This window comes from Durio zibethinus, chromosome 9, assembly GCF_047325235.1.
Source record: "Durio zibethinus cultivar Kanyao isolate XHJ-2024 chromosome 9, ASM4732523v1, whole genome shotgun sequence".
Lineage (NCBI taxonomy): Eukaryota > Viridiplantae > Streptophyta > Magnoliopsida > Malvales > Malvaceae > Durio > Durio zibethinus.
In genome coordinates, this window is record NC_143170.1 from 10,668,655 (window position 1) to 10,684,315 (window position 15,661).

Here is a 15,661-nt window from a genome sequence, read left to right on the forward strand (position 1 = left end):
AATATCATTACTTACTTTGTAAACTATATATATATATATATATATTAGCCTATTTAATAAGTTGACATACATACATTCAATTTGTTTAGAACTAGGAGATCTAGCTACATGTTTGGAAATGGGCTACTATTGAGGTGTTGATGTGGGCACGTCGAGTATCATTTCAGATTGAATTTTAATTTTTTTGAGTTCAAATGATTTTGGTATTAGATCATTTCAAATTCAGATCTTTTGAGTTATTCTAGTTAAGTCATTTTAAGTCCAAATTGTTGAATTTTAAACTTAAAACAATTTAATTTAGATTAGATGTTTGGGTTGTTCAAGCTTGAATTTTTTTCAAAATCAAATTAATTAAAGTTTGGATTAATTCAAGTTTAGGTTGGTGATTTTTTTATCAAATTGGATTAAGTCAAATTCAAATGAATTTTGTAGACTCAAATCAGTTTTAACGTCTCTAGATGAATGTTTAACTATAATTTATGAGTTTGATAGGCTTCATTATAGGTTTATGTAGGCAAAATTGATCCCGAAGTCTATACAATTGCATAAAGATATTGTTTTCTAGTTTAAGCATGTTCCTATGTATTTAGCTTATACTTTTTAATGTTGCAAACTAATGCATTTTGTACACTTTAAGTCTCTAATCTATATAATAAGTAACTAGGTCTCTAATCTCTATTTAATTAGTTAGGGCACTCAATCCAATTGTTTGAATAAGTGCACTCGAAAAGCACTTATGTCACAGGCCTGAGACTTATGCTAAAATTTCATGCCATTTTAGGTTGGAAATCTCCTTTTTGTATGCCTAAGTAAGCCTAAATCACTCTAGAAGAGTGGACATTCAAAATAATAACTAAATGGCATTCAAAAATAAAAAAGCCTAGAAGACAAGAAAGATCTACTTTTAAGATCCTCACCTAGTTAGATGTCCAACTTGACTAAAATGTTTACTAAACAAGCTATATAGCTACATGAACATAATTAGATGTAAGATGAAAAGAAAATTAGTAATGTTAAAGTTGCTCATTTAGTTGAAACACGTGTCTTTAGATGTCTAGTGGAATGATCAATGTTGAGCTAAGGCTTTTATGCTATGGCGTGATTTTTCTAGGTGATGTAAGGGTACAATAAACTCATACATGAAGCAAAATATGAAAAAGTTCCATCTATCAATAATCCTAAAGGATACCTTGGAGCAATAGTGCAACTATTATAATATTGGTAGCAAAGATTCATTCTTTTTTTTTCTTTATATTAGAATGGGATCTGCTTGTTAGAAATCTGGGACAAATTATAGTTTTACGCTATGTTTATATAGATATTAGTAAAGGAAGGAAAAGGAAACGAAAGGAAAGGAAATGAAAGTTTTTTAGAGGAAAAGAAAAGAAATATGCATAAAATTAATAAAGGAAAGGAAAGTAAAGAAATCCTAACAACCATTCTTTGGTTAAAAAGTAAAAAAAGAAAGAAAGGATTCATTATAATTCCCTACAAGAAAATGGAGATTTTGCAATCCTATTTTGCAATGATTGAAAATATCATTGGAAAATATTGGTATGTTTATAACGACTTTTTATAGTCATTGCATAATTAAATTTTTTAATATTTTATTCAATGATAACTTTTACCGTTGTGAATTCCTTTACTAGTTGTAACGACCACAAAAAGTTGTAGCAAAAACTTGTATTATTTTTAACAATTTTCCAATTCGTTGTTTAAGTTATTTTTAATATTTTATACAACAACAAAAAAAGTTATAAAAAATTTGATCATATTTGCAATGACAACAAAAAGTTTTTGTGTAAATTTGTTTTATTTACAACGATTTTTTGAAGTCATTGCTTAAGTTATTTTTTAATATTTTATGCAATGACAAATAAAGTTGTTACAAAAAATTTGATAATATTTGTAATGGCAATATAAAGTTGTTATGAAAATTTACTTTATTTGCAACCATTTTTCGATGTCGTTGCTTAAGTTATTTTTTAATATTTTATATAACGACAAAAAAAATTATTACGAAAATTTTTATTCTATTTGTAATGATAAAACATTATTGTTGCGAAATTTGTTTTATTTGCAACAATTTTTCAATGTTGTTGCTCAAGTTATTTTTTAATATTTATATAATGACAAAAAAATTGTTATGAAAATTTTTATCATATTTGTAACGATAAAAGATTATTGTTCGAAAACTTGTTTTATTTACAATGATTTTTCAATGTTGTTGCTTAATTTATTTCTTTAATATTTTATACAATGACAAAAAAATTATTTCAAAAAATTTTATTATATTTGTAATAATAAAAAATTATTTTTGTAAAAATTTATTTTATTTGAAGCAATTTTTTAATACTGTTACTTAATTTTTCTAATATTTTATACAACAACAAAAAATTTATTATGAAAATTTTTATCCTATTTGTAATGATAAAAAATTATTATTTTGAAAATCTATTTTATTTTCAACAATTATTAAATGTCGTTGCTTAATTTACTTTTTAATATTTTATACAATGATTAAAAAGTTGTTATAAAAATTTTAATCATATTTATAATGATAAAAAATTATTATTGTGAAAACTTATTTTATTTGCAACAATTTCTTAATGCCGTTGCTTAATTTATTTTTTTAATATTTTATACAATGACGAAAAAGTTACAAAATTTTTTATCATATTTGTAACGATAAGAAATTATTTTTGCAAAAACCTTTTTTATATGCAACAAATTTTCAATATCATTACTTAATTTAATTTTTAAATATTTTAATACAATGACAAAAATGTGGTTACAAAAATTTTTTTATCATATTTATAATGATAAAAAATTATTGTTGCAAAAACTTATTTTATTTGTAATAATTTTTCAATGTCGTTACTTAATTTATTTTTTAATATTTTTATACAATGGCAAAAAAATTATTATGAAAATTTTTATCATATTTGTAACAATAAAAAATTGTTATTGCAAAATGGTATAACCTTTGAAACAACTTTTCATAATCGTTGTTTAATTGATTTTTTAAAAATATTTTATATAACGACAATTTTTATCATTGCCAATTTCTATTATATTCATAACAACACAAAATCTTTTTGTGATATTTAGTTATATTTCGAACAACTTTACAGTATTGTTGCTTACTCAAAATTTTAATAAATTATACAATGAAAAATAATATGTTGCAAATATTTAATTATAACATAGATAAATTCATTAAATGAGTTTTAAATTGAAACTAGTTCAAAAGAATGAAAAAAAAAAAATTAATTAAAATTTCAGCAACAATGAATTAAGCTTGTCACATGAATTTACAAGAAAATATAACAATTTCCAAGTGGCATTAACAACTTTCAGGTCAGGCCACCACTAATAAAATCCCCTACACAAACTTCTGCAAACTACCAAAACAAATATTTAATTTTCATGTTTGGAACAAGTCTGCCGAAAGCAAGCCACTCTTCCCTAATTTTATGGCAATATTATACCGTTAGTGTCATGATAATTTCCAAATGGCAACCTATTTCATCTCAAAATTTGTCATTCTCAAAGCAAAAAAATGGATGAAGGTTCATATTAGCAGACAAAGCTTTTACTAACATAAAACTCAAATGAAGCAAACAAAATTAAAAAAAAAAAAAAAGAAAAACCAAACTCAACATATTATATCACTGTCACAACCATTCACATTGCAGTTAAGGATGAATTAGGCTGAAAAACCGACATTGGAAAGTGATATAACTATTAAAATATTAAAAATAATAATATTTTGTTTTAAAATTAAACAGTAATTATTATATAAATATTAAATACTTAAGAATATTGTTTATTATTAATAAATTATTTAAATAAATATTTTAAAATATTTAAAATATTATTTTCTTAATATCAAATATTTATAATGTTGAAATAATAATAATTTTTATATTGAAAATATTTATTATTAAATAATTAAAAATATTAATTAAATAAAAATTAATTTTTATTAATATAATAATATTTCAAATAGATTGAAGTTAAATTCGAGCCTAAAATCATTGATATAATTCAGCTCAAATTGAACTAAGCACAGCGTCTTTGGACCTATTCATGGACAATATTTTTTGTTTTGAAAATTATTTTTTTTTTGCCAATGAAAACAAAAGCAATTATCTTTTAAATAAAAAGTTAAGAATAAAAACTTAATATAATAATTTATTAAATAAATTAAATGACAAAAAACTATTTAGGAAAATTCTTTTTTGTTAAAAAAACTTGATAACATAAAACTTAATATATTTTTATAACATAAATAAAAATATATGTTAAGTTATAAAATAAAATATCAATATTTTTAAAAATGCATATAAATTAAATTTTCAAATGCATTTTTTTATGTAATCTATAAATAAATAAATAATTTTATTTTTATTTTTCATAATTGATAAAATATGATTTTGTCAATATTAATATATATATTTAAATCTATATAAAAATAAAAATTATCAAATTATTTTTATTTAATATAATATAATTTAACATTTGTGTCCTTAATTTGAGTAACCGTCAGTGAAATAGAGATCAGGGCAAGACCATTCAAGTCGGATGCAGATGCGCGAGGGTCAATACCGAGAGTTGGAGTGCAAAAATTTTAGTTTTAGGACTGGTTACAGATACTGTCAATCAAGGCTTGATCAGCATGGCTGCCATTGAAGGAAAAATAAGAGATGGTCGCAAGGAAAATGATCATAGACATAGAAGAGAAGCATTTGAAGGAAGCCATTTTTAATTTGCTTATCGAAACGAAAGTCATTAAGATCACATTATGTACAGGATAAGCACGTTTAAAACTTTCTCTTTGTAATTTTTAATGCATTAATTATTGGAGATTATCAAGTACCGTAGGAATTAATTCGTTAATTTTTTTCTCCTAAAAAAAATTCATTGCTCTTTGCATATTCAGCATTTGTTACTTTTAATTTGTTTCAATTGGATTTTATCGTGCATGCATGAATTTCTCAGTATCTTTGCTCCAAGTTTGGAAATTTGACTACAGGGGTAGCTAGTATAACTTAAAAAAAAGAAAACTCAAATATCAATTATTTTGGGCTAAAGAAATGAGTCCATGGGATTGTGAAATCTTTGTACATTTACTTATGAAATTGCCACTAATTAAAACCCTAGAAGTCTTTACTAAAATCTCCTCCCTATTCAATCTCATACAAAATCACCTAGGCATAGCAACTTATTCCTTTCCATCTCTTTAGAACATTAATTTTTTTATTCTTTTTTATCGAAGCCTGCAATGGCGAAGAACAAAAAGGAACGTAACCAATATCTACAATTATTTATAGTAGATGATGATTCTGTTGCCTCTACAAAGAAACGTTCCAAAGCTCCCAAACACCACCACAAGCAAGACCAAATAAAACTGAGCCGCCTTCTTTCATTTTAATTTGAACTTTTTAGTTTTTGAATTTGTTGCTTTTCCTTTTATTTTTAACATTTTGTGTTTATTCCTTTTTTTTTTTGTTTTGATGTAGATGATTTCTTTTGGGATGAGTTCGAAAATCTTGAAAGAAGTGTTTTTTCAACAAAAGGAAATAAAAGAGGAAGGCTAAGGAAGGAACATTAGGAACGTGTTTGGTTTGATTTTAAAAAAGCATAATAAGCATGAAGAAGAACATCAACTTTTGATAAGTGACTACTAAATGTCTCTTTAAAGTTGGAAAAATAACTTCTTATTTTTTAAATTCGAGCAGATATTTGTGTCTAAAGCCTTATCCTAAGGAAAATTTTGAATTTCTTCGATCTCATAATGTCAAGTTTTTCTAGTTCGGGATTGAAGGGAAAACGGTATTTTTCCCTACACTTTCTTTTCTGCTTTTATGACAATTTACAAAGTTTTTCATATGTTGATCAATGGTAATATACACTTACTAAAATTTCATAAGATTTTTGGATCATTGATTGATGAAGGATTTAAGTTCAGAGTCGGACTTTCAACATATTGAAATTTGGTCAAGAATATAATTATTTAGTTCTTATTAGGGGATAGCAATTTCAGCAACCTGTTGGTAAGACTGTTGAATGTGCAATATGGATAAATATAAATGATTCATGAAAATCGATTGTATCTTTATCTAAATATCGAAAATAATTTATTGTTAAGTATGAGTATGATATTTCTATGTTCAATTGTATTTTTACTTCGCAATGGCCGATTTGGGTTCTATTTGGCTTTTATTGTTGTTCACCATCATTTGTATTCGCAGGAGCCTTCTGTTGCAACTCTCAAGGATGCCATCATGGTGGCTCTTAAGGTCTTAATTGGTGTTGAATTCATAAACCATGGAATTAACTCTTTTAATTTCATTTTTTTTCCTTCCAGCATGTTTTACCTCTACGGATTTTTAAGATACTTTTATTGTTTGTTTATTGATGTGAGAAATCATTCAGTTTTGATCCATTGCAAATGCATAGAGGTAATTGTTCAAATTTAGATATTACTTGTACTTCTTTCCTGATGTAAAAGTTAGCTTAGCTTTGTGGATCTAAATTTATAAATGAGTGGTTGCTTGTTGATTGTGTATGGTATAATTGCATGGTCAGGCATAAGTTTCCTTTAAAGGTTTAGGTTAGTTAAGATTAAACTCTTAAAAATAATCAATTTGCATGAATTCTATGGCTTTCAAGTTTAATTAAATGAAAGCTATATAGAAACAACTCTATGGCTTTTGGTGCAATGTTTTTAATATCCAAAAAATAATATTAACTATTACTTTGTTTTTTGTGGATTAGTATTTAATTTATTGGGTTTGTTGCTGAAGTTTTGTTCTTTCTTTGAAAACATCAAGAGAATTGATTTCACTTATTAACATTGTGATTTGATTTTTTTTTTTTTTAAATTATAGCAGTTCTAACCTTTGTGTTTTTACTTCATATAGCAATTCTAACCTTGTTAGTTGCTTAAGGAAATTGCAGAATTGTGCTTGTCATATGGATAATGCAGGTCCTAGGGCATCCGTAAGAAAGGATGTAAACCAATGAAATTTTTTTTTTCCAATGATCAGATTCATGGTAAATGCGAGATGACTCATGTATAGCCATTATAGTTGAAACTTTTCATATTAGTTTTAATAAAATAATAAAATATTTGATTTTATAATTGGCAACAATAAAATTGTTGCGAAAGCTATGAAGAAATTTTTAAAAATATTTATGTAACAATAATAGTCGTTGCTACAATTAATTAAATTGATTGTGTTAAAAAGTTGACAATGATAAAATTTGCTACTAAAATTAAAAAAGCTTTGTGACAATAATTTTACCAATAGCAATTGTAGATATGTAAAAGATTTTTCAACGACTATAGTCATTGTTAAAAGTATTTATCGAAAAGACAAAAATCATTATGCTAAATGTAATTAGCAATTATATATGATTATGTTGCAAAATATTACAAGGCAATGAAAATAATATTGTTATGTAAAATGTTTTTGCAACTACAAATTTAATGGTTGTTAAAATGAAATTAAAATGATATTTAATCATCACAAAATATATTACATAACTAAAACAATATTGTTACTTAAGAGTTTCGTAACCAAAATTTATGGTTGTTAAAAAAAGTTAAAACAATGGCATTTAATCATTATTAAATATATTATGTAATCAAACTAATATTGTTATGTAAGGATTTTTGTAACCAAATTTTAAATTTATACAATGCAATTTTGTCGTTGAAAAATGATGTTTTAACAATAACAATTTTTTTGTTATGTAAAAAATTTGACAACCAAAATAACATGGTTATGCAAAATTTTTTGCAATCATAACAATAATATTACATAAAATTTTTTGTAAACAAAATTTATTGTTACTAAAATAAATTTTACTTAACGACATTTTATTGTTGTGAAAATATGGTTTATAAGATAACAACTAAAAGTCATTGCAATATATTTCTTTTTCAATAATAATATAAATTGTTACATTAACTCTTAAACAATGAGATTAATAGTAATAACCCCGCAACGATAAAAAATCGTTTCAAAAGAATTTTAACAATGATAAAGACCTATTTACAATGATTTGACCATTGCTAAATATCCATTTTTTTTCTAATGATTGTTTTCTTAATTATAACCATTCTAAATAAAATGTTTTAATCACCATGCTAATAATTTAGAAATTAATTGTTTAAAGTAAAAATGGTTGAAAATTTTCAATAAAAAAGATGAATTTTTATTAATCTATAAAATAATGTATGTATAGAATTATTCCTATACTATTATATATATTTTTACAATTAATTCCAGTGAAAACTTCAAGAACCTAAATATATCATAGTCAATAAAATTAATTATAAACTTATATTAGTATTTTGTTATAAGTTTAACAAGTTTCATTAATATTGGCCTAATTTCTACAATTGTAAGGGTTTTATCATCTACATTTTTTCCAAATTTATGTAATAATAATAAAATATCAAAAAAAGGTCTAAGACTATCACAACATATGTGTCCGGGAACTTGAGCATCAAACTTGGGGGAAACTGAAAACGAGTAAAAGAATTTCAATGAAATCAAAATCAAGGAGTCACCACCAATCTTTTTTAGGGTGTGATTGGCCACCTAAAAATTTTATTCTCTTAATAAAACATTTAAAAATAAGTTTAAGTTTTATTAAAAGAATATTGACGGTATACGAAATTAGAGTTAGATCTAAAAGTTGATTACACATGGAAAAGAATTAGCACCTTTACAATGCTCATTGAAAATGGTACCAATTGATTACATGTTATTTTGGAATTTTCATAAAAGCAATCCTATTATAATGTTTATGGATTAATTCCTTACTTTCATTTATTTATTCTAAAAGTTGGATTTTTTTAAATTTTCTTTTGAAAGCAAATTAATTTAATTTTTTAAAAACAAAAACAATTTATTTTTGGATCAAGAGGAAAAATCCTAAGTATTGAAACATTTCTTTCACTCTCCTATATTTAGGCAGAGCTCCAAAAATGTCTTTAATTTAAGAGTTTTCAAATTGCCCCAGAAATCGAGATAGTACCTAATATAAATTATAACCATTTGAGTCCTCTTATATTTAGGCCAAATCTCAAAGGTTATTTTTACTTGAGATATTATCTTATTTAAAAACACTTTTCTTGAAAAATCTCATTTATAAAATATATGCATGGTGTGTATGAGCACAACAATATATAATATATGCATGATAATGAAAAATGAATGACAAAATTTAAATGCATGATAATTCAAGAATGCATGCAATAGTAAAGTAAATGAAATGCAAATACATAAAAGGGATCAAGTGTTGGTTTAAGGATTTGGAGATTAGTTTGGATTCTTGGGTTTGAGGTAGATTAGGGTGTGGGTTTAAGGTTGGTTTAGGGTTTGAGGTTGGTTTAGAATCTAGATTAAGGTTTAAGGTTTAGTTTAGGGTTTACGGTTGGTTTGGAATCTAAGTGAGATATTATCTTATTTTAAAACACCGTTTCTTGAAATATCTCATTTATAAAATATATGCATGGTATCTATGAGCATAACAATATTTAATATATGCATGATAATGAAAAATGAATGAAAAAATTTAAATGCATGATAATTCAAGAATACATGTAACAGTAAAGTAAAATGAGATGCAAATGCATAAAAGGGATCAAGTGTTGGTTTTAGGCTTTGGAGATTAGTGTGGATTCTTGGGTTTAAGGTAGATTCAGGTTTGGGTTTAAGGTTGGTTTAAGGTTTGAAATTGGTTTAGGGAGTAGATTAGGGTTTAGTTTGGGTTTGTGGTTAGTTTGAAATCTAAGTGAGGGTTTAGGGTTTAGTTTAAGGTTTGGGGTTGGTTTGGGATGGTCGAGGTGAAGGTTTAAGATTTAGTATTTAGGTTTAGGGTTTGGGGTTTAATTTAAGGCTTTAGGTTTAGGATTAGGACTTACATTTAGGGTTTGGTTTAGGGTTTAGGTTTTAAGATTACGGTTTAGGATTTAGGCCTCATAAGATTTTATTCTTTTTCTAAGATCAAAATAATAAAAATAAATTTTTTATTAATTTTAAAATTTATGATTCTATTTTAATAATAACTTTATTCATTAATCTAATTCATAAAAATTTTAACAAAATTTCTTGTTTTGTAATTTTTTTCAAAAACTTTCACTCCTTCCCCTTTTGAAAATGCATTTCCATTTCCTAGAAGTATTATAACTTTTTGAAAATGCATTTTCGAGAAGTGTTATGACTTTTCGGCAATCCATTGCTAAAAAGTTATAACATTTCTCTAAAATTCATTTTTGAAAAATCATAAAATTTATTGGATATGGATATCCAAACACTTCTGATAAAGGTATTTAAATAATTTCATTTACAAAAAATTTTGAAAACAAAAAGTTAGGTGTAAAAAGAAAAAACAAGGATGCATTTAGATTTTCCCTACCTTTTTCCTTTACTTGATTTTTTCTTCAACTTTGAGTAATTGAAAAATGGGGCATTTGAGGGAAAAGGAAGAGTCCATTCCTTTCTTTTATTTTAGTGTAAATAATATTCAAACAAGGGAAATGGGACCTTTCCCCAGCTGTCCTTTCCTTTCTCTCTTCTCCCCTCGATCCAAACATTGTTAATGTCATCAATTATGTTCCGCACCCATATTTCTTCACTGTGAATGTCAAAGGAAATCAATTTGAGGGAGGAAGAAAGGCAACTGAATGAATAGATCTACTTTTGAGATCCTCACCTAGTTAGATGTCCAATTGAATCTCACCTAGTTCATGTACATAATTAGATGTATAATGAAAAAATAAAAAAATATCAATAATGTTGTAATTGATCATCTAGGTGAAGCACATGCCTTTAGATGTCTAGTGGAATGATCAATGTTGAGCTAAGGCTTTTATGCCATGGCATGACTAGGTGTTGTAAGGGTACAATAGACTCATACATGAAGCAAAATATGGAAAAGTTCCATTTATCAGTAATCCTAAAGGATATTTTGGAGCAAATTGCAACTATTATAATATTGGTAGCATATATTCATTCCTTCTTTATTCTTTATATAAGAATGGGATTTGTCTATTAGATATCTAGGACAAATTATACTTTTACACTATGTTTAGATGACATTAGTAAAGGAAAAAAAAAGAAATGAAACTTTTTTAGCGGAAAGAAAACATACATAAAATTAATAAAGGAAAGGAAAGTAAAAAAATCCTAACAATTAATTATTCGGTTAAAGAGTGAGAAGAAAACAGAAGGATTCATTATAATGTTTTCCTAATATTCATTATAACCATTGTCCCTTCCTTTCTTTTATTTTAGTTTAAATAATATTCAAACAAGGGAAAGATTTCCTCTTTCCCCAGCTTTCCTTTTCTTTCCCTCTTCTCCTCTACATCCAAACAAAGTTAATGTCATCAACTATGTTTCGCACCCATGTTTGTTCATTGTTTTCCAAAACCCAACCTCTAATTGTACCATATGCGATGTACCTTTGAATTTAACCAAGTCCATGTGGTGCCTTCTTCAGTCTGAGTGGATGGATCCAGAAGTACAACGAAATCAATCTTCAAACGAGAAGCAGGCCTTTTCCCTTCCCACTCTGTTATTTTTCCTTGCTGTTTTCTTCATAATCCTAAAATCATTTAGTGGTCATATAAAATATGGTCAATATTCAGGTCTGATGTTTACAGCTTTGGAGTTATCTTATGGGAGCTCTCTACATTGCAACAACCATGGGAAGGAATGAATACAATGCAAGTTGTTGGTGCAGTAGGATTTAAGCACCGTCGTCTTGACATTCCAGATGACATGGATCCTGCCATTGCAGATATTATTAGAAAGTGTTGGCAGGCGTGAGTATAATTTATATTATTGCCCTTATTTCTTGGTCTCGGATTAGATATTTTGATTTAATAAGCCAATTCCCAACAAGCTCATGCACATATAGTTGCACTATAGCATTTGAGTTATCTTGAACTAGAGTTGGCATGCTATTTTTATTGCCAAAGTAGCTATACTTTAAATTCTTACCGTAGCTTAAAAGGAGACTACTGTAGATGCTTATGTTTTGGTTCATGGTTTATATTTTTTAACATTGTTGCTTTAAACTGTTTTCTGTTTCATTTTTGCTGAAATTTTTCTTTGGGGTTACCAATTCTTTCTTCAGAACTTTTTCATTAATTTAGTTGACCTTTCTCTGATTTTGTCTTCGGGGTTATTCTCAATCTCCTGAACCTGCGTTCTGCTCTTTAAATCTTGAAAGGCTGTTTTACCTTTGACTCACATGCCTGTCTATGTAAGATGTGCGTGTTTAAACCATTCATGCACCCGTTAATTGCAAGCAATGCTACAACTAGAAGAGTGTATGCATGCACGTACGTGCCATTTATGTATTAACTTGAATTTCAGAAGAATGGTTTTCATTTAATGTGAAGTGCAGATTAATAACATAACTTTCCTATCTAGTGTAAGAAGTTTGGAAAAGTTATAGTCATTCTTCTCTTCTATGTTTCAAGGAATATTTGGGAGTGGCTTTTCAAACGCATTGTTGGTGCTCTTAAAGAAATTGTCTCATGCTGTTTTCTTGTTAATTATCTATGTTGGTGAAGGGAGTCTGGAGAATATCTTTACCATGAAATAGTTAGGAACTTAGGTCTCAGTGACAACTAATTTGAAGAAGCATTATTTTCTCTACCGTCCGTCGTACTCTTCTTGGTGAATGTATGGAAATATATTGTTAAATACAAGTAAAAGGGAGAAAGGAGAGAAAAAAAAATAGAAGTTATTTGTTGTTGCTCATTTTGATATAATGAGAGTCGAGGATAGAACCATAATTCAAATATGAATCAAAATGACTAATATGTCAAAACATGATGTAACCTCTTATTGTCTTGTTTGACTGTTATGTTAATCATAGCATTTAGTTTGTGTCGACTAACTTAGTGGAGGCCAAATTAAACTCTCTTTTGTATAAGTATAGAGACACAAAAGTATTGGAGTAAATTTTGGATGGACTCAATGCTTTTCTCTGCCTAGATGATTAGTTCAAATTTGTTTTACTGCCTTTCAAGCCTTGTCATGTTGTGACTTTAGATGATGACACCTAATCGCATATTGGATTGAAAATCAACTTAGTTTGGAAGTTGATTAATTGATAGTCTTTGTGCATGTGCAATTGACGATCTGGCTGGTATACCTATGAAATTCAATGTGAAATTCACATGTTAATATGAATTTGTATGCTTTTAAACACGTAAGAGTTGAGCTAAATCTAAACCATTTGCACAAGATGGGAGAATGTTGAGCCTAGTCTATTATATGTTCCATCTGTACTTTGTACATATCTTGCCACCTTAGTACTCTTAACCTAAGCTTTACTTGTTAGTCTGAGTTTTCTTTCTCTTGCTTTTTTTTTTTTTTTTAATTGTACTTAAACTTTTGATTTTGCATTATAATGACAATTAATCATATTAACGTGTGCAATATTGAACTTTGATCAATGGTTTTGGTTGCCGCTGTATTATGGAGATGAACTCTATGGTCTCATGGTCATTACAATCGATAGGATGTAGTTGAAGATGCATCTGAATGTGTGTAAAGGATGATAGGCAAAACTGACCCTTGTTCTTTAAAATTGTAGAGATCCAAAATTGAGGCCAACATTTGCAGAAATTATGGCCGCTTTGACGCCACTGCAAAAGCCTGTAACAAGTTCACAAGTACCTAGATCAACTGTATCTTTAAGTAGTGCCCATCATAGGGGTTAGCCATGAAGTGTTGCCAGAAGGCCTATCTGGAAAAGTGAGAAAGCTCAAGACAGAAGTGCCCCTGGCTTTATTCAATTGCCAGCAGTTGGCAGGCCCTGAACTGTATATACTCCGATTTGGGATGATATGTTTCTTTCTGTCTTTGTTTTCTTCTTTTTTGGGTATTAGGGATGCAACCATTTTTGTTAATGCTGTGCATTTGTTTGTAAAAAAAAAAAAAAAGGAAAGTTGTTTTAATCATGTGATAATGTGAACTGAAGAAAGATACAATAACTGAAAATTATTTTAAAGCTGTTAGCTTAAGAATTTTTCTTTCTTTTTCATTCAGTAGTTAACCAAGAATTCTCTGCCAGCAAAATTTTGAAGGATGTTGCAATTCAAAATTTTGCAGCTTCAATAATGCCATTTTCACTTGATCGTTGTTTCAAAATTCGAACTTTTTGACTGTTAACCATTCATATACTTCATTCTTGAGTCCCAAAAAAAAAAAAAAACAAAAAACAAAAAAAACCTTGACGACATTTTCCTTTTTCATGTTCCTCCTTTTCGTGAATAAGCTAGTCCTCCATGACTGCACCCAAACAATTCCCATTGGGAAGGAATAGAAAGAAAAAGGCTCAATAGACCTAAAGTTTTAAATCCTATCACCTGTAAGGATAAGGTAGGACCAGCCACTCCCTACAGAAGTGAAGATGATATATTTTTATTTCTCTTCCTGCTGCCTGGTAGCTTCTCGACCAAAGATTTTATCAAATCCCTTAAATGGCAACCTTCTTTAGCTCTCCACCATTTCTGTCTCACCCGCTAACAAGAACTCTCCACTTCTCTTCATCATCACCATCTTCACCACCTCCTACTCCATCTCCATAGCTAAGCACGACTTCCTCTGAGCAGCATCCACCAGCAGCCTCAGTAAAAGTGCAACAACAAAAGCCCCTTAAAGCTGCCACCACTGTTGAAACCACTGACTGGATAGCTTCCTCTTTGACCAGGCGGTTCGGGCTTGGTGCAGGTCTTTCATTGGCAGCCTTCCTTGCTGTTGGAGTGGTTTCTGAACAGATTAAGACTCGCCTTGAAGCTTCACAAGGTATCTGTCTAACTCTAAGCTCTCTCTCCGTATCCTTACTTGAAAATCAGATGTCATAACATCTAGATCCGGAGATCTATCGCTAAACATTGACTTTTAGGAGTCGCCATCAATCTTTTTTATTTAGGTGCGATTGGCTACTTAAGGAATCTGTCTGAACACCTAAGTTTAAGGGTCCCTAAAAGAATAGATTTAGGTCTACTAACCAGAATAGAGTTCGGGAGCTCGGTTACGTGTGAGAAAAGTTATAGCACCCTCACAATGCCCATCAAAAGATGGTACCAGCTTAAATTTGTGTTATCTAATGAGCCTTAAAATTTTACCAAGTAATTAATTATTGAAAATTATTCTCAATTGACTCTAATACTTTTAGCAAAAAATTGAGAAAATCCCCTCACCTCAGGAGTATGCAAGAAAACTACTGTTTCAATTGCAGAGGCTCCATCGTCGCATTATTTAACATTAAAAAATAAAAAGGAAGAAAAGAATGATTGTTTTTGTGCAAGAAAAATTGATACTTTCAACATTTCCTCAAAAATTTATTTTTTTCAAAATTTATTTTTAAGAAAAATTGATACTTTCAATTTTCCCCAAAAATATTCTTTTAAAACTTTAATTTCGAGAAAAATTGATACTTTTAAATTTTCCTCAAAAATTTATTTTTTTGAAAATTTATTTTTGAGAAAAATTGATACTTTCAACTTTTTCCCAAAAATATTTTTTTAGAAAATTTAGTTTTAAGGAAAATTGATACTTTCAACTTTTCCCCAAAAATATTTTTTGGAAACTTTGATTTTCGAGGAAAATTG

The 15,661-nt window shown here is 27.9% G+C and overlaps 1 pseudogene; it reads left to right on the forward strand.

Annotated features, from left to right (window-relative positions):
* Positions 1–11,508: 11,508 nt before the first annotated feature.
* The window catches only part of LOC111311227 (peptidyl-prolyl cis-trans isomerase FKBP17-2, chloroplastic-like), a 39,172-nt pseudogene continuing 35,019 nt past the window's right edge, over positions 11,509–15,661 (forward strand).